This window comes from Rhamphochromis longiceps, linkage group LG3, assembly GCF_057381845.1.
Source record: "Rhamphochromis longiceps isolate RC_006_pf linkage group LG3, R_longiceps_female_GT1.1, whole genome shotgun sequence".
NCBI classification, from domain to species: domain Eukaryota; kingdom Metazoa; phylum Chordata; class Actinopteri; order Cichliformes; family Cichlidae; genus Rhamphochromis; species Rhamphochromis longiceps.
Genome location: NC_140559.1, coordinates 57,167,429 through 57,194,433, shown reverse-complemented (window position 1 = coordinate 57,194,433; position 27,005 = coordinate 57,167,429). Strand labels below are relative to the sequence as shown.

The 27,005-nt window shown below is 39.4% G+C and overlaps 1 long non-coding RNA gene across 2 annotated transcripts in view; it reads left to right on the top strand.

Moving 5' to 3' along the window:
* The first annotated feature begins 1,508 nt into the window (after nt 1-1,508).
* The window catches only part of LOC146675427 (uncharacterized), a 387,382-nt gene continuing 361,885 nt past the window's right edge, over nt 1,509-27,005 (top strand). For both annotated transcript variants that reach the window (XR_014910276.1, XR_014910275.1), the window contains exon 1: nt 1,509-1,953. This is a non-coding gene — a long non-coding RNA (uncharacterized LOC146675427). The remainder of the gene's footprint in view (nt 1,954-27,005) is intronic.

The following is a 27,005-nucleotide window of genomic DNA, read 5'->3' as shown; positions in this document are numbered from 1 at the left end:
TGGCGTTGGTCGAACAGATGTGTGGCAGTCTTGCGTTTCAGTAGCTCCTACCGACAAACCAGCAAAAAAAACGCCAAATGTGTCATCTGTGACACTTGTGAGGTTATCTCAAACACACTCCGTCAGTCTTGATGCTGTTGAACAACAAAATGTTTAAAAATGTGGCGAGTTTACCTGGTGATATCCTCGTGCGCGACGCGATCGCGAAAACAGCAAACAAGTAACACCACGCCGTTGTTGTTCACGGGACAGCAAGAGTAAACGATCGGGAGACTCTTGTCGTCGTTATCGTTCCCCTCGCACGGTTTATTTCTCCGAATTCAGCGTTTTTGCTTCACAACTACAGCGAGCAGTTTACTTTGTGCACTAACATGGACTCGAGTCAACCAGCGCCACCTCTGGCCAAGTGCCACAGCCTACAGCCAGATCAACCTGTGACACATCTGCACCACGTTTGAATTCGTGTCATGCACATTTGTACCTTTCAATTGTGTCTGTTTGTGCGTCATGCAAATAAACCTTTGGAAAGAATGAAATGATATCATATATTCCTTATTGGCCTACATTTGTACAAAATTCCAAATTATATACACAAAGTCATAGAAATCACCACTCCAATTGGTCATCATGATTTTAATATTCTCTTTTTCCATAACAATGAAATACGCCTTGGACAAATATGACACATCAATATTTCATTAGTGTCGTCACATCACATCCTGTAAGCATCGTCTGTCTGTGTCTTTTCCCTGAAAATGAATATTTCCAGCCAATATAGGCAATTCATCAACATGGCTGGAGTTATATACAGTCTGTATAAGTGTGGTTAATCTAATGAAGATTTGTAAGGAGACGGCAGTTACTGTGAATTCACAGCAGTTACACAGTGATTAGTAATAAACAGCCAGTGAGAGTGAGTGGATATGACTGTTCCCACCACTAACACATGACCATAGGCCACTACTAGATTAACTTGTGACACATCTGCACCTGCTGCTATGATCACATTGAGTAGAGGCTGAGTGGCTGCACTTACCCCTGGTACATCCAAATCTACCCACAAACATGTTGAAAGATGCAATGCCAGCAATGTGGATTGTCAACACTGAAAACAATCAGTAAGCAAAGACAACAGGGATCACTTTTTTCTGTTTATTTAGCACCCACAACATTTGTAGTCGCCTTCTGCACAAGGGAAGTCCACACACACCGTGTGGTACCACTTTCCACAGAAGGTGCAATCTGCAAGATTGAATGAGATTGTCAGGGTCATTGTCTGACTGTTTATTACTAATCACTGTGTAACTGCTGTACATTCACAGTAACTGCCATCTCCTTACAAATGTTTATTAGATTGACCACACTTATGCAGACTGTATATCACAACCAACTCTAACATGTTTGTTTGCAGAGGGAAGACACAGGCAGACTATGCTAACGACATGTGATGTTACAACACTGGTGAAATATTAGTGTGTTCACGACATTTTTCGTATGGGCAAAAGTATTGATATCAGGATGGTGATTCTTATGTGTATGTCATTTGGCATTTTGTACAAATGTAGGCTGATAATAAATACATGATATCATTTCATTCATTTCAAAGGTTTATTTGCATGACGCACAAACAGACACAATTGAAAGGTACAAATGTGCATGACACGAATTCAAACGTGGTGCAGATGTGTGTCACAGGTTGATCTGGCTGTAGGCTGTGGCACGTGGCCAGAGGTGGCGCTGGTTGACTCGAGTCCATGTTAGTGCACAAAGTAAACTGCACGCTGTAGTTGTGAAGCAAAAACGCTGAATTCGGAGAAATAAACCGTGCGAGGGGAACGATAACGACGACAAGAGTCTCCCGATCGTTTACTCTTGCTGTCCCGTGAACAACAACGGCGTGGTGTTACTTGTTTGCTGTTTTCGCGATCGCGTCGCGCATGAGGATATCACCAGGTAAACTCGCCACATTTTTAAACATTTTGTTGTTCAACAGCATCAAGACTGACGGAGTGTGTTTGAGACAACCTCACAAGTGTCACAGATGACACATTTGGCGTTTTTTTGCTGGTTTGTCGGTAGGAGCTACTGAAACGCAAGACTGCCACACATCTGTTCGACCAACGCCAGTTGATCTAAACGCCAGTAGATCTGGAACACCGGCGGCCGCCTCGGGTCTCTCCTCCTGCCTCACCTTCCCTCATCCACCTGTTGCCTCTGTGGAAGCTCCGCCATAGCCACCACCAAACAACTGAGTTATTTTTACACATCGGCCAGCATCTGGCCAATCCACCACCTCTCATAAATAAGTCACCAGCCCACGTGCAAATGTCCGATGACTAGTCCAGCTATGTTAACTTGTTAATCTTTTGCCGAAAAAATGTTTTCTGCGGTGCCGTCTTTCGTGCTTGGCTCTCCTACCTTTGCTAACATGATGCGCATAGTGCAGAAGCCGGTGCTGCATTCACTTACCCTCGGATATCTGAGCTTCACTGTGAAACCATAATCGTACATTTGATATTTCATTAAATTTTATTGTTTTAGCTTCGGGGTGGCACCTGGGGTGGCCAGTCTGGTTGGGGGGGTGGCCTGTGCCCCCCCAGGCCACCCTGCTGGACACGCCATTGGTCTAGATGGGTTCTCTCTGGGTACTCCAGCACAGTCTAAACACATGCAATTAGTGAGGTGAGGTTAATTGGTGATTCTAATTTGCTCATAGGTGTGAATGTGAGTGGGAATGGTTGTTTCTCTGTGTTAGACCCATGACAGTCTGGCAGCCTGTCCAGGGTGTATCCCACCTCTCATCCTATGGAAGCTGGGATAGGCTCCATCATCCCCGCGACCCTGATAAGGATAAGCGAACGAGGATGGATGGATAATTTTACATGCATTTAATGAAAGCTTTGTGTGCTTTAGCACGGTTGAAAATATTAGTGGATGTTCGAAAGAACATATTTATTAATAGGAACAGTAGCATTTGACAGCTCTCGTACCAGTTTGCTTCTCGTCTAGGTGTCAGGATGAGTTTTCACTTTCTTTATTGAAAAATGCTACTTTAAGTGCTTGATGATTTGGTGGACTTCCACTATGTGGCTTAGAGACTGAAACAGTGTTGTGTATGTTTATTCTTTCTCATCACAAATTGTTATTTAACTTATTTGGAAAAAAAATCTGGTTAACACGATTTAGCCTTTGCCTCAGATTTGATAATTATAAGTATCCACCCTACAAATGGTGTATTATATTAAAATCTGGGATTAATTATTCTGAATTCATTTTAAACACTGCAATAGTTCATCCAACTATCGAAATTGATTTTGAAGGTAACATTATAATATGTACCCAACTGAAATGATGCTTACAAACGTGAATAGAGTTAACTAGAAGTAGCACATTCCTTTAATATTAATTGCAAGGCAATGTATGCATGACATTCTGACTGGGAGCTGAGCACCCCTAAATCTTTAAACCTAGATTCCCCCCCCTGGTGAACACGATTCTGACTGCTGGCAGACAGTAAACATTTATATCCTACAAAACCATTCAAAAACACAATGAAGTCTACAAAATAGATTAATAGTTGAGAAGCAGCAGATACTGCTATCAGGAAAGGAGTTTAATTTTCATGTTGTTGCTTTTTATATTATTGCTTTAATACTCTGTTGGATATTTGAAGTAGTCACCACTGGCAACCAACAAAATGCAATGTAATCACATAAACCTCAAATGATCTTGTATTCCTTCCCATAGACCTATAAATTTAGGCAAAATACCTTAGATATTATTTGTATATATGAGCTTGTATGGGATTTCTTTTTCAACTCTTGGGAAATATATTTTCTTTTTCTTTCTCGTTCTTGTTTCCATTTCAGATGTGCAGTAATTGGGTATGCAGCTTTAACGAAATTATATAGGAAATTGAGGACAGTTAGCCAAAAACCAGCTAAAGCTTGACTGTAAAGAAAAACAAAAAGATAACTGACTTTTTCAACAAATTTCACTAACACAAAACAAGGTTGATGCCTGGCAGATAAAAGCGAGAATGTCCATGTTATTGGCTAGGACCACCTCCTCCTTTGCATTTCTTATTCAATGTAGGAATCTTGGTGATTTACCTGACATACTTAAACTAGTTGAATTATGATTTGATACAGTCACAGGACGTGTGACACAGCCCTGGAGTTTGGGCAATTTGGTTTTTTCTTTTCCTTTTTTTTTGCTTGGGAAATAAAAATCTTCATTAAAACCAAAAAGGGCAACAAAAAGAGAGTATTTTAAGCTTCTCTATTGTTATGTTATTCCTATCAGTCCAAATTCAATCCATTTTTTTATTCAAAGCAAACCATCTGCCTATCTATCATCTTTCATTTTTATTGGTCTTTAGATCTTTATCTTGATCTTTATTGGATTGAGAGTTTTCCAGGAAACCTTTTGTTTTGTCCAGTTTTTAAAATAATAACTATCTTAGCAGAATTGAGACAGTAATATGAAACAAGTAGAGCTGTAACTGAATATTAAACTGCATTATTATTATTTTTTTATTGTTTCAGTATTTGCTTTTTAATTGTAGGATTGAAATTATGCGTGTATGAGACTTGAATGGAGGTTTAAACATTGCTATCACTGATAGCCAGCACCAAAAATGCTAGTCGGTTGAATATATTCTAATTTAATGAGTGTACAACAGCAGTTACTGGATCAGAGGTATTACAATGCCAGGCAGTTGTGCCCTTCTCTCAGTATTTCTTTGAAAGGAAGCTGTAAATGAGCCAGGGTAAAATAAATAGAACACAGCCATGACTTTGATGTTAAAAAAGCAACCATATAGACAGAATTTTTTTCTTTCATAGCAACTCTGTCAAGAGGCTCAGGGTTCAGAATCTGAACATATTTTATCTCTTTAATTTTACAGTTAGTTCGAGGTAGATGCACTCTGACACTGTCAAAGCAGTCCTCATAATTGGATTTGTCAGCCTGAGACTTGGCACACATGAAAATCTAAATGATAAGCTTCATTTTGCAGATGATGGTCAGTCCCAGTGGAAATGTGTTTATATTGCAAGTGATTAGCCGAGGATGATGTCTGTTTTTATGAGTCCACAACAAGCATCAGCAAAGCAGTAGTAAAATTTGCCGGCCATTTCAAGTGTGTTTCTACCCCATGGGGGAAAAGAGACCAACCAGGTCCACAAATGGAATAAAGACAGAACATGAATAATTTACTCACTTCAAGTGCAATGAATACAACATTGTTTCCCCAAAAAGTTGGGACGTTTGGTGAAATCTAAACAAAAGGAAAATGCACTAAATTTCCCTAACATTTTAGAAAGACATAGTCTGAAACAGAAGCTTTGTATTTATCTGTTTTTCACACACCACACACACATGAAACAGTCAAAGAGGCACAAAAACAGAGAGAAAAAACCAAAAGAAAGAAAGAAAGAGAGGGAGAAGAGAGTGAGAACAGAAAATGAGGCAGAGATGGACAGAGAACAGGTTGGTGTGCTGATCTAATATGTCTGAGGCCCCTTGAGAGAGCTAAGCCTATTAGCTAATAAAAGGAAGTGGAAGGAAACAAGACAGAGGTGGCCTAATCAGGTTGGCCTGAGGTATTGAGATTTAAGTAGCAGCGACTTTAGAACCCCAAATATGTAAGTCAAAGACCTCCCTCACAGTCTTCTCTGAAACTGACACCCGGGCTGAGCTACAGAATCTCTGCTTTTCTGAACTCGAAGGAGTTTCACGTTTAATTATTCCAGTGCTCTGTAAAGGTCAAATTCACTTTTCTATTTTCTCATTTCATCAACAGAATGGATAAAATAGCAAACATTGGGAACAACTATGGGAATGGAAACTCGTCTTAAAAGCATGAAATAAAGGCAAAGTCATAAATAACTATCTTCATAGACAACAAGAACAACAAGCTCTGCCTCCCAGTGTCAGTATAGGGTTAGATTATATTAGATGGCTGAGAAATATACACGTTAAATGCTTTTTAAATTATTTTATTCACATTATTTCACTAATTTGTGATCTTGTCTCAGTTCAGCACAGCGCAAGAATTCTACTATACTATATTTTTGCAGGTGATCTATGCAGTGAATTATATTTCTAACAAGTGGCAATTAATGTAAAAGACAAAACCTCCCAGTCTGATGGAAGGGAAGCTACTCAGGTAAATGGTACTAGAATTTCTGCAGCTGAACCACCCAGAAAACACAGGACATGCTTGGACCTGCACCTCATTTTAAAGACAGAGGACGCACCATCCAATGTTCTTCTGAACAAAAAACAGTGGGCTACTTTCCCCAAAGCACACAATTTCATTCCTCATAAGGACTGAGACAATTATCCAACACTTAGGTAGAACAACTCGCACCCCGTGTACCAAACTAATAAATCAAAGTTTGCCTGGCAAGATCTCGCAAGTCTCGCAAGTATCCAGATATGATCAGATGATGGGATCTGGTTTTGAGGATTCCACATTTATCATGTGATTAAAAAATACAAGCAATGAATCATGTGTTAAAAATAATTCCCATGTTCTATTACATTGTGTTGTCAAAACCACTTGATATTACCAATAAAAATAAAGAACGCACCCTTCATTTCTTAATGAATTATCACATAGTCCTTTCCTTTGTCATATTGAGACTGAAAAAACAAAACAGATGACAGCTCACCACAGGATTTTGAATCCATTGCACTAGAGCTCAAGCTGTAAAAGCAAAAAAGCCATTTTTTTCTGTCAAGACTTGCCCAACAGTGTATATAAGTTAAATTGTAGGGCAAATTTCCACAAAACACTGAAAGATATTAAAGACAAAATTGCCTAGTGTCTTTTACGTACTGCGCACGTGGACATTTAAAGCAAGTTCGTAGTTAAGACTTATGAGAGCACAACAGGCTGTGGCAAGACGAGTGCAGCTACGGCAGCTAATGCTTCCATGCATGTATAAGTACACTCCAGGAGAAGAAATGGCAGTTAGATCTTGCACCAAAAAAAAAAAAAAAAAAAGGCGCAATGAACTTCCAGTTCTCAAACAGGAAAAGGCACTCAGGGATCTCAGGAAACACTATGCATATTTCACTTTGTGCAATATAAATAAATAAATAAATACATAAAAAGGACAATCGTCATCTTCGAGGCATAGAATCCAGCACCACTGTCAAGGATTTGTCCACACCCCTTTAGTGCAGTTCTTAAAAAAGCATCTGAGAAATCGCATCCACACCCAGCTTCTCAGTCATTTCAGCTGGTTAAATAGGTGACTGTAAGTAAAATTTAAACTTTTGACTTTGAGACGATGACTCATTTGGCACAGTCACAGGAAAAGGGGCAACCATTAAAAATTGACACAGGTGCTTTTCCAGCAGACATTTGATGTATTACTTCAAGTGGAATGAAGAACTTTTATTTTGGCAGGTGAATAATCAATTTTTAAGGAGTCTTAACAATTGCCTCACCTTCTTTTTATGCCTTTCATCCTTTCATATCGTCCATGTTGCAGTTAGGTCTACTGAAGATGTCTAAGAGCAATCTCTTGTTTTTGCCCTCAGGCGTTAAGGGCTGTAAGTTATATGCACCTGTGTGTAATTACAGGTACATCTCGATGCAAAATATTGACACAGTTTACTGTTTACAGCTCTGAAGTTCATAGAGTTGTGCTTTCAGATTCAGTCAGTAAGGTTGTTTCGACAGCATTTCGCGAAGAAGATGGACAACAACCCAAAACATACAATCAAACTAATCCGGGACACTTTAAAATCAGAAAAATTCCAAATCATTGGCTACGTCAGTCATCTGATCTCAGGATGTAATCAACCAGAACGTCACTTGCTGAAAACTAAAAGCACAAAGAGCCAAGAACAAACAAAAGCTCACAGTTGGAGTAAAGGCCTGGCACAACATCCCAAAAGAGCCTTCTTTTGTGGCCAGGGGTTCCACAAATTAATAGTCATAGCCTGCAAATGATTCTCAACAAATAATTAAGTAATAAACTAGGGCTGTTTTGTAACACCCCTAGAACATGTACTTAAAGCCTTAATTTACATGTCTGCTTTGGTAAATGGCTGAAAGAGCAAAAACTGTCCCAAAGTAAAAAAGAATAATAATAACTGAAGAAGTCCTCACCACCAGTCCTCTTTACTTCAAATGATCTTAATCGTGTTACTATGGAGATACTGTCATAAGGGTCTTTCATAGAGAGGTATACACTCGCTATCAACATACACTCCTTACATTCACTTTACACACACTTCTATTGATCTGAGATGTGGAATTTTACTTTTCTGTGAAACAAAACGAGGACCAGTGAGTGTATGTGGGGGGTTTTTAAGTGAAAAGAGCTTTTTTCCCCCCTTTTTTTTCAACAACCACAAGCCTCGAGCAGCCCCGAGTCTGTCACTGTTAATGTCAGCTGCAGTTTAAGCTACATTTTTGATTTTAAAGGTTCCTAGAGACAACATAAAACAAATGTATTACCATAATCTCTTCCTCCCTGTGAAAAACATCTTTCAACTTTCAACTTTCAACTAAATAAGCAAAAAAAAAAAAAAAGGACAAGGAGAAGAGCATCAACTACACAGACAGCTGGAGCTGCTTTTTGCCCCCCTAGGATTTCAACTGTCCGTTGTGAGTGTGTGTTTGTTTGTTTTGTTTAGTTTTTGCTACTCTCTCCCCCTACAGTGTGTTTCATGAGCTTAAATCATTTGTCACACTCCACTGAATATGATAGTGGAAAGGTAAAATGTGATGCCAATGAAGAACTATGAATAATTCAAAAGTTTTATCCCCCCCACCCCCCACAAAGCATTTGCCTTTGTAATCTTTGAGCATACATTTTTCCAGGATTCATAGCTATATTTTGCTCCTGTGCTGTTAATACTTTTCTGGGGATGAACGCAATTAACTGCCATTTTTGGCCATAACTCATTGCCAACTCACACACCTGGTTCATGTCAATGATAAATTGTTTTGGAATTATTTATAAACCTAACATCACATTAATAAATTTACTCGGTCCCTGCTATTTTATATAATTTTTTATTTTATGAGCCGGCACTCCTCCCATCCAGGTCAAATTTGTGCTGTCCCTTTTTGATTTTACATGCACTTTGACACAGACAGTGACAGGAGTTCATTTTTGTGGTGCAGATTTCTTGTATTGCATTTATTCTAAAACATTTCTATCTTCTGATTATGGCAGGATGACACCGCTATCTTCAACAAGAAAACGGGAACAAAAACAGCCGACCCTAGATGACAAAATTTTAAATGTGACAGGTATAACATGTCATATCTTAGGTGTCGGGGTATGCTTTTTATTGGCTCAAACTTACACCTAGAACACTCATTTTAGTTCTTGCTGTTAAAAAGTGCCGTAAAACCATGTGTGTACTTAAATTTTACATGCATCTAATGTCTAATTAGATGCATAATTTATTTAGAATAAATTATTTATGCTGTGAATTTTATGTGTCATTTTAAAAGGCTAAAGCAACCACTTCTGTTGGATGCACATACGTTTTTACAGGTCTGTATAATGGCTCAGTCACACTGGAGGAAAAATACCAATGCAACCACTTTGGAGCTATAAAAAAAATAATTAGCTTTAAAAATGTAGTTATGGCGACTGTCTGACGTTGATCATGCAATATCCTCAATGCCTGGACAGCCACTTTTGATTGCAGGGTATCTGCACAGGTCGCCTGTTACCCAACAATCACAGTTTGTTTCCTATTGACTGCAGTCGTTCTCAGACAGATTGGCTAAAGTTTGCAAATTACTGGCATTTATTATATATATATCGGTCTGCACCAGTGTGTGCAACTTGTCTATGACGCATCTCTTTGCAGTAGGTAGACTTAACTCAGTTGGTTGCCAAATCAAATCTTAGTAGTTAATGTGAATTTCTATATTGATAACTAGCAAAAGAACCCTATCCCAGCTACTATAGGGCACACCCCAGGCTGGCAATCTGACACAGGGCGTACATGTCTCAGTATGAACAAATTAAAACAAACAAAGAGTGTACAGAAATATTTTTAACACTGGCATCAGTAAACCATGTTCAAATGACTTGTTGTGATCTTGCTGCAGTAGCTATTGACAGAACTTGGCTGCTAATTAGCTACTAATGTTTGATTATGTCTGGAGTCTAATTAAATGGTGCTTCCGAATTTTAACAGAGATTTGTTCTACATATCCTTTCCTGGTGGAACAATTACCACTTGCCAACGTTGCTGACAATATTTTGACAATTTTGACAACACTTTCTTTTATTAAATAACAAACAAGTTACTCTAAAAAGACTGTCGAGTAGACTTTTCAGTAATTCAGTGGATAAGGTGACACATAACTTTGTATAAATTGCAAGTAAATTCATTCATAATACAACAAATGTACTTTTATTATATTTTTTCAAATATTCACCTTAAAAAAATCCAGTCATGGCACTTCTAAAGCTTTTCATATGTTCATGTAAATCTCTCCTTTTTGGAGAAGAATTAATGGGTGGATAAAACACGAGTGTACGAGGTGGGGGCAATAAAGATGATGTCAATTTTGTAACATGAGCGCCTGGCCCAAGATCCCCTAGTGGAGGGAAACGGGGCCCAATCCAGGAGTCCTATTACTCTGTCTGCATGGGTAATGTCCTCAGATGATCCCTACTAGCAGTCTCTGGATGAAAATCAAATGACTAAACAGAAGAGAGGAATTAAGCGAGTGGAGGAAACATACTGAAAAAGACAGCAAGGAAACCAGTTCAGCTTTGGACTGAGTACTGTTGTCTGCAAGAGGAAAGCAGAATTAAGCCATTCTCTGACACATCCCTCCTAAAATAAACATCCAGATATTGTGATCAAAGCTATTACAAACTCTTCTGCCCCAGAAGAATCACAGTGCTATTCTAATCACCTGCCTGCTGTGGGTACAGCATCAAAGTGATACAATGAAAATGCCACCGGGCCTCCCAAATAATTATGCACATTTAAAATCCCAACACAAACAGACATGCGCGCACATCGCAGGTTGAAACACTGCCTTGCCCCAATTGAGCAGATGAAAAAGTGATAACAATGACTCCTTCAGCTGGATAATAGAAAGAGGTGTACTTACAAGTTCTTATCTTTCTCTCCATCTGCAGCTTTCACTCTCCCTTTCTGTGTCATACCCCTTCTCCCCTCAGCACTGTTCCCACTCATGTACATGTGTACACTGGGGGGAACCTGAGAAGGATCCATTACACGCACAGTAACTGATGCCAAATTAAGTTTATGCAAGCGTAAGCTCAAATATGTTTGTGCAATGAGTGCTAAGGGTGTAATAATACATGCATTTGTCTTGAACCATTCGCCGTGTGATTCAGTGTGAAATATTCTCAGATCGGTGCACTTTAAACAGCCCTGTGTACAGTCTACTCTTACTGACAAGTGTGCAGCATCTGGGAGGTTTTTTTCTTAGGGGAAGAATTGTGGTCATTTCAGACTCTTTTTATATAAAAAAAAATACATGCAATAATTTTATTCTTTTGTACAAAACTGTAACTGGATACTTCCAAGTGAAACCTAGGAATAAACGAAGAGAAACGCATGTTGATAGAGAAATCTTTAGAGCGCCGCCCACATCTCTAGAGGAGGTTTAGTTAGCAGAGAGCGAGCAAAGCTCATAAGACAAAGCCCTTCTCTAACTAGGTTAAAGGGTTTTCCTCTACATCCATTAGCCTGGTAATGAACCACTGGCCCTTTTATGACTTCCCACAGTGGTGCTATCTGTATCTCTCACCAAGTGTTTATGCTATATTCAGGGGGAAACGTTATTTGTTGAATTGAAAGCCTTACCTTAACAAAAGAAACAGAATAATTTATATTTTCACACTTTATATGGTTCAAGTTGTAACATGCAGCAAAGTCAATAATCTAATAAAAAAAAGAAAACTTATTTTCTTGCCACTGCCTTGTGATCACGCTTTTCTGTAGGAGAAAAAAATGAATGAAAACTCTGGGTACCATAATTCAGATTACTCAAAACATTATGCGCATTGTGACTAGGGAGGCAAGCTATATCAACACACCTCCCAACTTTCCTTATCTTACAACACTAACAACAAAAAAGTGAAAAAAGAGCAACATTTTAAGGCTACACAAAAGCTAGTGCAAGAGGTAAAATATGGAGAGTATATTACTCCATATCCGTCAATTCATACAAAGGAAAAGAGGACATGTCAGCGCTGACGTGACAAGATACTATCATCCCAACACCTGGAGTATTACTTACAGCAGTTTTACGTGGTGCTGTTTAACCCAGTCGGGCCTGTTTGATTGACCCATCTAGCAAAGTGTTGTTCCACAACCTTTTTGCACTACATTGACAGCAATAAGATGATAGGATCAATAGCAGGCCTGCAGATTGTTTGTGTGTTTGTGTGCTATGTGCACGTGTGTCTTTCTCTGCCATCAATCTGCAGCAGGATAACTGCTTATTCTGCTCTTAGGTTACATCAACTTCAATGGCTCACTGTGGGAGAAGGGTTCCAAACCAACATCGATACAGAGCATGCTGAGACACAGGGAGAATGACTGATTGAATGAAACCTTGGACTGGTATTTGAGACCAAAGTCTCTGACAACAACAGCTCAGGCTGTCAGCCTTCCAAATAGACAAAAAAAACCCTAACACAAAGCTTCAAGGTTAAAAGGAAGAGGGCAAAAACGATAGGAAAAAAAGAACAAGGATGGTTTGTTTGAGTAACTGCTAGCACTGTTAGCTAGGAGGTGAAAAAGGCAGACAGCTCATATAAATACACTACAGTGTTTTGAGGGTTTAATATCAACTACAGTGGTTTCTCTCCAGAAGACTAATCTGTGCTTTCAGTATGATGTCAACTGCTGAAACACTGAAAAGCCACTGGTGGCCTTAAGTATCTCTTTTTACAAGAGACATGCACAATATGCTGGATTGTAAATTTGTTACAAATTAACAAGAAATACCAGTTTTCCTGAACACACACACACACACACACACACACACACACACACACACACACACACACACACTATAAAAGCATGAATGATTAACTTAAATTGCCTTTTCAGGGATTCCACAGGCATATGAAATACAGACACTCATCACTGGCATCTGTGCGGTGATGATGTGCAGAGTATTGGAAGATAACGCTCTCTTTTCATTTCATTTTAGTTTTCTTCAAATCATTCAAGTTTGTAAAAGCTTTGAACGAGTTTGCATATTGCAGATAACAACATTATGCTACTAAGGGTTTGTTGCTTTACTTGAGGTGTGCAGAATCGCAATATTTTAAATCAACATTCAAGCAAACCTCTTGCTAGACATTAAGAAAAAAGATTGCCGTTCCATCAATCAATTTTTTTTAAACGTGCCTCCAGCTAGGCTTAACTAATCAAGATCAGAATGCAATCATAATTTTGGAGATCAGAATCATTAAATAGGGGTCTTTTAAATACGTTCCTCTCTGCAGTCCTTTTACTTTTTCAAGCAAATGACTGAACGATTTCCAATGGCTGAAACAAATGAGTAAATAAGTGAGTATTCTACAGTATCATTTAATATTGTGTTCAGTATTTGTTTTTGCTATTCAGACCTTTTAATTATTTTTTTTTTTTGGGGGGGGGGGGCTAAAGATGATGTCAGTAAGAGGGGGAGTCCTCTTATAGTGTTCTAATTAGGGCCAGCTCCAGGCAAGGCCATGAGAAATGCCTTGTGGCTGAACAATACATTTATAGCACCTGCACCAAAACTTACGAATTATGAATCAGACCTTGAGAGTGCATTTGTTTTCCTGTTTTTATTGCATTCTAAATGAAAATAAAGGAAGTTGTAGATGAAATACAAAATCTTAGTTTTAACAAATTAAAAAAAAAAAAAAACTCTGATAAACAGAGACATTCGTCATTCGTATTTGCCGCATGGCAGACAATTAATTCTGACAACATAGTAACTTCATTCCCTTGCGAAATCCTTCCATTAATTAATCTCAAATGCAACTTTCTCTCATCTCCATGTGCAATGCTGCTGCTTAGAGTTTGACAAGACCAGCTGTCTGGGATATTATAAAATCTTTTAATTACAGGTACTGACAGTGCAGTTTTCTTAAAACATCATTACCATGTAACAAGGTCTTTTTTGTTTGGCACTTTTTCCATTAATTTTGTAAATAAAGAAGTTAGGTAAGTGACATGATGTTGATATTCGTAAATTATTGTCTTATTTAAATTATGATTTTTTTCCTGTTAATGATCACATTGGATCAGGCTGAGCTTGCTATGGAACCCACTGAGAACAGTTTTAGGTTATTATTCCCCACTGACATCCACAAGGGTGGGATTGAGTGCCTTTCCAACAGAGACACACACACACACACACACACACAAAGTGGAGGCCTCAGTATTTGAAAGAGTTGTATCTTATTTGGATGATTTTAAAAAAGCGATAGTGCAACAAAAATGCAACAGCAGACTGTGCAAACAGATACAGTTTTTAAAAAAAAGCATTTTTACTTCGTACAGTTTAACTCCAGCAACAGTGTCCCTGTTCTAAATCTGTTACACTGATGCACAAACACTAAACTGCCCTGAAAGACAACCCTGATGCCAAAGAAGTTGACGTGGTGTATAAAGTGGAATTCACTGCAGCTCTCATGAACCTATATTTGATACACAATAGACTAGTGAAAACAGATCACATATTTAAAGAGACAAAATGTGGTAATTTTGAACTTCATGCCAATAACACTTTTTAAATTTTCATTTATTAGCCATTATTTATATAGAGCCAGTTTACCAGGCTCTATACTTATTTTTGGTTAATTTGATTTTGAAGCTTTGGACTGTTAATATAAGTTTATATAAAATGCTGTATTAATAAAATCATGTCTTGCTCTAAAATGAACCACTAAAAAAATATTTGCTAATGTTTTACTGAGTTACTTCCTGCATATTAGATGGCTCAAATTAAAAAAAAAAGTAAGCTAAGTAAAACCAATAGTGATATAAGGAGAATGCTTCCTACACTGACTGCTACACTCGAAGTGCCAGAGTTTCTTGAGGGATCCCACGGGAAGGTCAAGCATAAAGCAGAAAGGTTCCTGAGGTAACTGAGCTGGTGAAGACCATGCCGTCATCTTTTGTTGTGCTGTTGCCAGCTAACTGCTAACCGTCATCGCAAGGGATTGGCACTAAGAACAGACAGCGGGAGAGCGGTGATGTCCAAGTTCAAGCAGAGTGACAGCTAGTGCCTTTTGAAAAACTGGCCGTGGTGCCACCAAAGGGAACTAGAGGATAGGCAGTGAAAAGTTCAGCCATCTCATCCTGGCTCACTATCACTCTCCCTCCACTAATCTGACAGCTGATTCATGCCAGCACAGGCCTATTTCTTTCTCCTTCAGTCTTTTTCTTTACATTGAAATATTGTTTCTCATTAAATAAAACTTTTATTGTGACTTCATGCTGTATATCTACCACTCAGACCAAACTTTCTGAACATGTCAAATGACATCACTATGAACCATTCTGACCAGCCATACATAAACTCAGCACAAACACAAACAGTTCATTAGACTGATTGAAAGACTGCCTAAGGGAAATGGCTCGGGTATAGCACCACTGACTGATCGATTCATTGACTGATTGATTTTAGGGAGTGGTGCCACTTTTCCCACTCTAAAAAATGCTGATGCAGTCCCCTCACTTAATCGCTGACTTCATACCTCATTGATTTATCCTTTTGTACATTTAAATGAAAACCAAATTGAGTGCACAATCACTCACACAATTCAGAAAGACCAGTTGCATTTATGCAGAGAAAATATTCCATCTCTCCTGATATCTCTTCTTGTCTTTCCCCTCTCTTTGCATTTCAGCCCTCAGCCTATCTGAACTATTCACAGAGGGACTGCTAACAAGATGTTACCTATTAGATCCTAGGATGGTGGAAGCCTTTAACTATGATGTGTCATCAACATGCCTGTTTTATAGCAGCTTGGTGATTGGAATATTCCCTACCACTTCTCCAATAGTTGGCTAATTGAGAATGAGGGAGTGATGATTAATTATCTACTCCCAGTGCACTGTTTACCTAGATGATCATGCTGATGAGGGGTGATTAAAACTGCACTGCCACTCAAATTCAGGCTTTGTGTCAAGCATTGTGTAGATCTGGCGATCTAAGTCATTTTTCTACTCCTTTTACCATAGCTGCTGTTTGTAAAATCCTCCTCTAATTGTATCTTCCGAGTCATGTTCAAGAAAATAGTGCATGAACAACCAACAGCTGATTTAAGAGTATTACAGTTTCATTCATATATTGTGAATTCTTGGAGAATCCTGAACAGCTTAAGGAAAGGATGACAGTACAGAAATTTGCTAGTCAGTACCAATACCATTGAATTACCAAATAAGTGTGAAGTGTGATCACTCCAACAGTAAACACACACGCATGCTCAAGTAGTGTGTGCGAGAGTGAGAGAGAGAGAGCTCAAGCGGTGAGCGAAGAAGGTGTTTGGTGTACACCCTGGACACAGTCTGTTTGACCTGCTCCCCTCAGGCAGGAGGCTCCGGTCCATTCGCACCAGAACCTCTCGCCATAAGAACAGTTTCTTCCCCTCTGCTGTTGAACACATGAACAATAACCGTATGACTGTTCCCACCACTAACACATGACCCTACGCTGTGTTCACTGCATCATTCCATGTTTGGCACTGATCACCACCTGCACTCATGTATATATCATGTATATATCTATCTATCTACTTAGCACTTTTAATTCTTATTCTCATTTTTATTTTCATGTCTATTTAAGCTTAATTTATAACAGTATGTTTGCACTGAAGCACCGCAGCAATTTCCTAATGTTGTAAACCCGCTCAACATTTGACAATAAAACCCTTTCTGATTCTGATTCTGATTCTGTAACCAACACCTTCTGCAGAGATCAAGCTGGAAAGGATGTGCAGCAGGTCAGGATGATTAAGGATAGAGAATGAAATAAGAGTATGCGGAAAAGACTGAAATAGTACTCGGAGAAGCTGTTGGATGAAAGAAATAAGATGACTGATGGACCATAGCTAGTGAATCAGGAAGAATCAGGTGGTTGGTCCAGATGTCATGCCTGTGGAGATATGGAGATGTCTAGGAGAGGGGGCAGTGGACATTTTATCAATGTTCATGATTGTTTAACACCTGAGGACAGTGTATAGCTCTGTCTTTTTCAGAAATCATTACTCTAGTAACCCCCATCACATCAAAAACTTCACTGACTTCACCAACAAGTTTCAGAAACCAACCCCAGGGTCCAAATGAAATCAAAATGTTGTGATCTCACTCTTCACTTGCATACCTACAACTGAGGCCGTAGAGACTGTCAGACAGCTTCTTAGAAAACAGAACCAGCTTAACTCCTGATCAGATGATACCGGGGTCACAATCAAAATCCAAGAAGCAGAACTCTTCACTGTTCACATCTCAGTTTCTGTCCACTGAGTTCATCAACTCAGTGGACAGAAATATAAAGTTCGCCGGTGAGGATACAAAGCAAAATAGTTTACCATTTCTGGAGACCAGTACCTACAACACAAACTTAGAGTAATCAGGACGTATGGCTGTGAAGGTTCTCAGTCATCCAGGTCATCTTAGTCTAAGGAGCTTGGAAAGAAAAGCGTCTGGACTTCTTTGAGTTGCTTGAAGACGTTTCACCTCTCATCCAAGAAGCTTCTTCAGTTCTAAGGGTCAAATGGTGGAGAGTCCCACTGGGTTTAAATCTGCAGGGTCAAGTAATCAGGACCCTGCAGCACCGGGGAAAATGTTCCCTCCAAGCCAGGAGGGAAAGAAAGGTCTTAAAACATGTGGTTATCCCATTTGGGCTTCTGCAAATCAGCAACGATACACCGTAAAGGTCAGACACCAACTAGGGAGAAATAGAATGACAAGCAGAACACTGTCATCCCTTATGTAACAGGTTTACCAGAGAAACTCGGGAGATTCTTCTCCAAGCACAAAATCCCAGCGTACTTCAGACCCAGCCGCATCTCAGACAAAAACTGGTTCATCCCAAGGAGACAACTCCCAAACACAAACTAAACAACATAGGGTATTCTGTGCAAAGCAGCAAGGAATGCTCAGACCTCTAGATTGGAGAAACCAAACAGCCACTTCATAAACAACATAGAAGAGTCATCTCGACGGGACAAGACTCAGCTGTACATCTGCATGTAAAGGACAAAGGTCAATCTTTGAGGATGGCAATGTTCACATTTTGTACAGAAAAAACTGGTTTGAAAGAAGAGTGAAAGAAGCCATGTATGTCCACTGTGTACGACCATCCTTGAACCTACAATCTAATTTTGAGATTCCTTCCCAGGCACCTTAACACCCACTCATATCTTCTTTCAGATCATCTCAGTAGGCCAAATGATAAGGTCTCACAACCTCTGCCGATAATGACCCACACCCTTTTTCACATCTTGGCTCTTGTCATAAGGCACATGATCAATAGTGGGTCAAAGACCCTCTTAAGGGACAACTCCCACTAGGGCTTAAATACCTGGGACTCTTCACCATTTCGTCCAAGAACTGAAGAAGCTTATTAGAGGTGAAACATCTTCAAGAAACTTAAAGAAGTGCAGATGGTTTTCATTCTAAGCTCAGATTTGTGTGAGAAGGTGCACTGCCAGTGCCTTACAAAATTACCTTCAGTTAGCTATTTACATGCATGTTTCAAACCAAACTGTCAGGCACTGTTTCCTTGAGGAGGGTATTACAATCAGACATCTTTTACAGGGACCTCTGCTCATAGACCAGTACCGCGCAGTCTGGGGAACACCAGAACACCAGAACTGGCAGGTCTGCCACTGTGACAGAAATGAAAGAGTCTGGAGAAGCAATGGCATCTGTCACATGTGCTCAATGTGAACCTGCTCTCATCTGTGAAGAGAACAGAGTGCCAGTGGCGCAGCGTTGTAGTTGCTGGGTCAACATGTAATTCTAGATCAGCTTCCCTGGCACTGATCTGACAAGTCTCTGGATTTGGAAAATTGGGACTTGATTCTGCTAAAATAGAGAGTACCCCATTTGTGGGGTTGTTGTTGCTGGTGGAAAGTTTTTTATTCACAGTGCACAATCCATTATTGTGACTGTTAAAACATTCGACAGTCACATCCAAATTAGCTGGGTAAGGGTGCACGCCAAGGACATAAATAGGACTTATTGGATTCTAATGTGCCTTCCAAAACAAGTCTTGAGGAGAGTGGGGACTGGCCTCTGTTTTTAGCCATTAGTGATTTGATGCAGGTCTTCAGCGATGCCACATAGAAAGGAACATGTTGCCCAAGTGGCAGCCAGCCATAATGACTTGCTTCAGATCATATAAACAGATCAGTCAATTGCCAAACCAAACAGCACCAAACGATGGGTGACAGCCTAGACTAATTGCTTCCATAGTTTATTTTTACCCCTTTTTTTTAAATTATACTGCTGTGCAATTCATTTCTTGAAAAAAACGGAGGAACGTGCATTAAACTGAGTCACTGTGGAATGACAGCACCACACCTGACCTTTATTAACACTCCATTACAAATGACACAGATGTTTATGAGCAATTTATTTTCTTTTATTCAGTTGCATTTAGGTAGACTGGAAATATCATCTAACATTTGTGGGAGAAATTCAGAGTGAATTGAATTAAGATGGAAAAAAAGAATATGAAAAAAGATACTGCTGTGTATCCAGTAGTGGACACTACTGAATTCATCACTCCACAACACAGTCTGTAAGACTCAAAGTACCGCTTTGGATCATCAGTCCTCACATAACACATTGTTAAAGTCTTGCTCAGTGGGGCAGGATAGACACAACAGTCAGAAAAGCCAGAAGAAGGGGACAGGAAAAATGGAAAGGCCAGCAGCTGAGAAAAAGCCAGAGGGTCTGAAAAGCACAGGCTTTTTTATTTGAATATTATTTGAATGTCAAATGATAGCAATTTTCTATGCCCATCTCTCCGCCAGGACTTGTGAACACAGAATACATTTGTGGAAATCACAGACACCCCAGTACATTTCGACTTTATTTTACTATGAGTTCCAATCTCCTCTCTCGCCAGTTTTTCTGTCTTCCTGTCCATTTCCTGTCCTCTCTTCCTCCTTCCTTCTGTCTGAACCAACCAAAGGGTCCAAAATTGTCATTTGTTTTCAGAGCTAAATACATTTTTTGTCATTAGAAATGTTGTAGAGGGTTAATAGTTTGTGTGAAATAACAGTTAATGATAGTCCATTATTTGTCATTAAAAAACAACAAATAGTTATTGTTTTAAAACAATCCATAAATTGATGTAAAATTTATCATTTGGTGTAGTTTTAGCAAAATAATGACTGACTATATACTGATTAGGTAGGCTGGCTCTGTGATTGGCTGCAAACTAGACACTCATGAAGCTGTGGTGGACAGCAGGTCACCGAAAAAACTATCCATCCTGATCACCACAGAATGATCATAGATACAGGACATTATTTATACCACATGTTCTGACCCTCTATCAATCACTTGCAATAAAATAACAATAATAATAATGTTCAACTGCAAGTAAAAAAGTAACAAACAAGTATCTCTTTTCTTATCTTAAGTACAGGTCTCATTAGCCCACTCATGCAGATCCATTCCATATGAGTGAACCCTCACTTGATAACAATCTCATCCATCCAATCCACCCAGCTAAGCACATGACCAACAAAATGATTTCTTCACGCTAAATTATGCACAATGACATCTTACACATGCATTATCTGCTGTGCCGTGGGGCCTGAAATGCTTGGCCTCCTCATTGTGCAAGTGTGTGCACAAAAATCCAAACCACAGCAGCGCCTCAACACTGTAGTAAGAAAGGCTCCCGACCCATCTATGATTTAATCCTCATTATACATGCTGACATCCTCCACAGTAACGCCTTTTCAAACCACAGTCTACCAAACCGATTGTAGGCCATTACAAGTGAACGTATTACAGCAGCCACATTGTGCGAGGGAGAAATGTATCTTAAGCATATTTGGTGTGATCTGACGCTAGGTTGTTATGCAAAAAAAAGGCATCCGGTGAAAGCAGAGACATGCAAATGCACCGATTTACTGACACACAGAGGAGATGTCTAGAAGGGCTGAAAATGCTGAAAAGAAACGTAAGGGAATTTGATGGATGAGCTGTGGTGCATTATCTCAGAATGATGTAATGCGGAAGACACAGTTGATCAAGGGAGGCAAAGTGCTGTTTAGCTGATATCTCTGAGTAATGGAAAATCTGCATACATTTTTCTTCAATCCTCAGGTGGCTATGCTAAAATATGCTAAACTGACAGAAGGCCGATTGAAATAAATGATTATGCCCCAGAATTTTCAGCTGTAGCCAGCACCTGTGGGCAATCGCTGTGCTCTGTGTGTTTATGTATGGGTTTGTGTACCAGCTTGACTGTTAGACCTTGAAAGTGAGAGCATTTAGGAAGAGAGGTATACCTGGCAGCTAATGTACTAGTAACTTAAATGAGAGAAATTAAGGAAAAAATCAAACCAGTCACCAAGGGTGGGTGTGAGAAAATACTAGGAAAACAGCCGTACGTTAGCACGATCTAATGGATGAGGTTAAACACCAGCATTAAAACTACAGTGTGTATATTGTGGCTCAAGAGTTGGGAGTTCGCCTTGTAATCAGAAGGTTGCCAGTTCGAGCCCCGGCTCTGACAGTCTCGGTCGTTGTGTCCTTGGGCAAGACACTTCACCCGTTGCCTACTGGTGGCGCCAGTGTCCGGCAGCCTCGCCTCTGTCAGTGCGCCCCAGGGTGGCTGTGGCTACAATGTAGCTTGCCATCACCAGTATGTGAATGGGTGGGTGACTGGATGTGTAAAGCGCTTTGGGGTCCTTAGGGACTAGTAAAGCGCTATACAAATACAGGCCATTTACCATTTATTTTTATTTGTGTACTTTGCTGTAAACACACACAATTTCAGATCCATTTGTCGAGGTTGGCTACTGCAAAATCATTATCTTTTTTGCATGCATGTGCAGAATATGCTAACACAAAGCTTTAGTGTTTGCATGTCTGTTTATGCCTTGAGGCAATTGCTATTGCGATTCGTTGCTATATAAATAAAAGTGAATAAAATTACATTGAATTGAACTGATTGAACGCACACTAAACACAGCTGCCTTGTACCATGCCTGAGCATGATTGTTCCCTCTCCCCCTGCTCCAAGGTCTGTGCTCATTCGGCATTTAAAAACTCAGACACAACCTGTTTCTGTCTTTCATGCACATGGACATTTGAAAATAGAGAGCTTTTTAAGCTTCACTGTGGAAGTGGTGACACGCTGTCCTTTAAATATAAACAGGGCCTTATTATTAAAGAAGCATTACAGAGCACTGAAGTAAAACTAGTAGCCAGTCATTACATTCATACACATACTGCACATGGTTCAAAGGCAGGGCAAGCCTTGTTCAAGACTAAGAAAGTGAAGTAAGTAGTTCTACACTTTTTTTTCCATAATGCATACATCTCTGTCATAAAAAAGTCTATCCACTTTCACATGCAGTTCTTCCTGACCTCTTTTCATAAATCATGAGTGAACATTTTTGTTTTGGAAGTCAGCATAGCTCCAAAATAAGTCCTGGCACTAATGCAATTATGAGGCCTTCACATACCAATAGGCAGCAGCTGTGCAGAAGGAGTCTCCACTCTGAGACATCCTCTCCTTCTAAACAAGATTGTGTGCCCTACCAAGATCCAACGATGCAGGAATGCTTCCTTTTATTTCCTCATACCAAGACACACTACACAGCAGCACAAACACACACCTGAGTAATATGTTTCTGAGTTCAGAAAGGAAAGTGTATATCTAGGGATGACTGACCTTTTAATTTGGCACCGCTGGGCATTTTTTATTCAAGACATTGCTTGTCTAGTCATGACATTACCGATGAGCCAACACAGCTAAGTCATGGGGTTCAAGGCAGTGAAAATGTTGCTGCGGCTTTTAAATTAACTCCAAATGCACTCTAAACTCACATTTGAAACTAATTGCTTGTGCTGTTTTATAAAGTACAAACAGGATGCTGGTTTTTATGATCGTTTATATCCATTCAACCTGATTTAAATCAATTAGAGTTCATGGCAAAATCCCAAAACCAAGAGCCTGGGCAAAGGATGTTTCAAATATTCATTGGATATCAAAACAAAAGCTAGGATATTGTTGTTTGTTATTGTTATCACTTTGGTCAGCTGTTAAAAGCCCATTAAAGCTCAAGGATGCTTTGATTTGATGTCTTTTAAACCGGACTTGTGCAAACTTGTGCAAATGGGTCATTCTATCTACAAAAAAAATAAAAATAAACACTTTTCACTTGACCGTCAAATTTAAATGAAAAAAGTGCCTTGGGAAAGACACATTTTAACAGTTATTATGAAAAATTTCAGGTCATGAATGACATTAGTTTTCTGAGGAAAAAAATACTTTAATGGATGTTGATAGGAGCATTTTTCTACCATCCCACCATTTGTTTGAGGGGCCATTTTTAAAAAACGTTTATTATGCAAAGAACGCAATATTTTTTAAAGCACTCCAAATCAGGAGAATGATTTCACAAATATTATCTTGAATATGGGAAAGTGTGATATTCCCCAGGTATGACACCATGTATCAAATCCTTTTTAACTTTTATAAAAGGTTTTTTTAATGATATTCTGGGAATATTATATCCAAAGTCTGTAAATGCAACCTCTCTCATTTTCACATTATTAATATATTCATTTTGAAATTATTCATCAAAAATAATGTGAGCAAAAAACATAAAATGAGCAATGAGAGGCAATTGGTCTAAGTCTCAAAACCCACACTGATACTGCTGAAGTTACTTTAATACTGTGAAAGAACCACAGGGTGTCCTTTATAAATGAGATGTCAGGGCAGACACTGACATAAGGTTACTAAAGAATCCCCCAAAACTGCAAAGACAAAAAAAAAAAAAACAGGTTGAGAAAACTGAATGTTTTCTCAACAGCTGGTTGGGAATCAAACTGTCCTGGCTCCTTCATAATTTTTTAGCATGTTTGCATTTACATACTGCTACACTTCTAATCGCAATAACACGCACCACTTCTTCCTTTAAAATGCATCTGTTCATTTTAAATGAAAGACATTACAGTTACAATCCACATACACTTAAAAAATCCAGCAGCTGAACTTACGTGAAGAAAGAGTGAAGCACATTTGCTTATTTCAAACCACATGTTAGCCTGTACTAAGTAGGAACCTGCCAATGTCAAGCTGTGACTATCTCAGTTAATACAGCCATGTTTCCTAAATCATCATCTTAAGAGGCTGACATAATAATGTCATATAGCCTATAGGAGAGGAAGTGACTCATTCAAGCAGATCAGTGGTGTAAGAAAGGTGCCTTTGGAACTAGATTACTGAGGTACAAGTTGGATCAAAACACTTGATTAAATATGTTTCTTTTTGATCAAAACAGTATTTTAAAACGTTCCTATATATTATATTGTTTCTTTGTTTTACTCAGTGAAGTCTTTATTCTCATTAACCTCAGACACAGTGGTAGGCACTAGACCTCTATTTTAAGACAATGATCATTTCCATGTGCTCTAAACCTCTGATTACACGTTTCATGTTGGGAAAGATAATAAGTTGAACTATCACAACATATACAGGTTATTTCCTGGAATAAACAGCACTTACTTACAGCATACTGGAGATAAAAAATGCACACATACACTGATACCACCTTTTAAAATCTATTCGTTTTCAATCAAATGAGGAATGGTAAACGGCCTGTATTTGTATAGCGCTTTCCTAGTCCCTAAGGACCCCAAAGCACTTTACACACTCAGTCATCCACCCATTCAGACACTGGTGATGGCAAGCTACATTGAAGCTACAGCCACCCTGGGGCGCACTGACAGAGGCGAGGCTGACTGACACTGGTGCCACCGGGCCCTCTGACCACAATCAGTAGGCAACGGGTGAAGTGTCTTGCCCAAGGACACAACGACCGAGACTGTCCAAGCTGGGGCTCGAACCAGCAACCTTCCGATTACAAGGCGAACTCCCAACTCTTGAGCCACGATCGGCCATCGAGGGCACATTTGATGACTTTATACAAAACAACACCCTGATGTTGCATCATATTGAGAAGGCAGCTGCGCAAGTTACACTGTGACAATCACCAGTTAACATGGGCAGCTGTCTACTGCCTATGTTAATGTGTTTGCTAAATAAGCAGCAGCAGGTGTTAACCAGCTGACAGAGTTAACAAGATATATGCAGGTAAACTCAAGTCTCCATTGAGTTGGTGGGTGGTGTCACACGGAAAGCACCCGCTTCTGAATTATGGCACGGAAAAGCACTTTTTTATCACTTTAAATTTATTATGAAGACAATAGTAGGACTATAGCATGAACTGGAGCTCAGTGAGCTCTTGAAACTTGTCAAACCTTATGATATACTGACAGGCAGAGGGGACTACTTATTGAAAATGATGAATCTGCGGATGCAACATCTGGAACATCGAGTGGACAATGTAAACAAATCTCAGCAGTTAACATGAGGATATCAGTTAAACTAAAATAGCAAAAGTTGACAAACACATGCTAAAATGAAAGCTTTTTACTTCTTCACTAACTTCACAGCTGGCGTTATAAGCAACTAGAAAAAAACACCTCTGTGTGTAAAATTGTGCACATTTAATGTGAAATGACTTTTAGTATTTCAGTTGACATCTTGCACATTTTTATCCTTGAGCTTCATTTTCACACGTTGTTAGCTTCAAAACAATTAAGCTAGCAATCTGGGAATTCAATAGTCTACTTCAACACTGAACACTTAGCTTGTACCTATATGTATTTTTAGCATCCCGTTCAGTAGTTCTGTTCATTTGTCTCTGTCTGTTCGACCACCATCACAAAGTCAAATTAAACCATGTTAAGTACTATCTCAGCATGTCAGGTGAAGGTTGGACTGTACCATTACTGTATGAAGAGGAGCCACCCATTTAGCAGTGAACATTTTTGGCCTCGGTTGTGTTGAGGCCAAACAACACAATTTAAACCATTGCTTTACCATCACAATAGAGTAATCCAACACTGAGGAAAACTGTCAGTAATTTTCCTTTCTCTTAATTTCTATACACCCCCTAGCAAACCCATGCAATCAGTCCATCCTGTCAGTTTTATTCTACATTGGGAACCAATGTTGACACTAGTAAAAATATGAAATCCAAAAGCAGTTACATTGCAACTGAACTATGTTAACCTGGGAAAGACGGCGAGGGAGATGTATCTCTTAGCAATGTCAGACAGGCAAGCAGCTTTCTTTGAACCCAGTGCTCTGCCTCCTCACTCCTCCTCCTCCACTAAGGAGTCAGGCACAAGGAAAACACCCAAAGGGTTCAGAAAACCATGCTCTGCAGTAAGCAGAAACATCCTTAGCATTTAACACTGCACAAGAGATAAAGATCTGTCTCTCACAGTTTAGCCAATCTTTTCTTTCCTTCTCATTCTGAGCTTGTTTTCTCTGCCTCTCATCTTTGCCACGAGTATCACTATGACTGATGTTCCATCCTAGGCTGCCATATTCTGTCCCCTCACACTGACTTGTTGTCTCTCTCTGTTTCCTACTGGCAGTCCTCTGACCCCTCTTTTCTCTCTTAATAGGAACGGATACATTTTGCTTCCTCCTTCACATGGCCTTCCACAACAGTCCCATTGCCCCTGCACTATGAGATCACAATCCCATCTTCCCCTAGATTCTCTGTACCCCTGTTCACAAGATACATGTTTAAAAAGCACCATCAGTGGAATGGTTTGGTAGTGATAGTCCAAGCATGCAGGCAAGCAAATAGATCAGGAAGTGATATTTTAAACAGCATGTGGGATTCATCATGCTATTAGGATTACTTTGGTAACTTTCTGTTTGCTATCCTGGA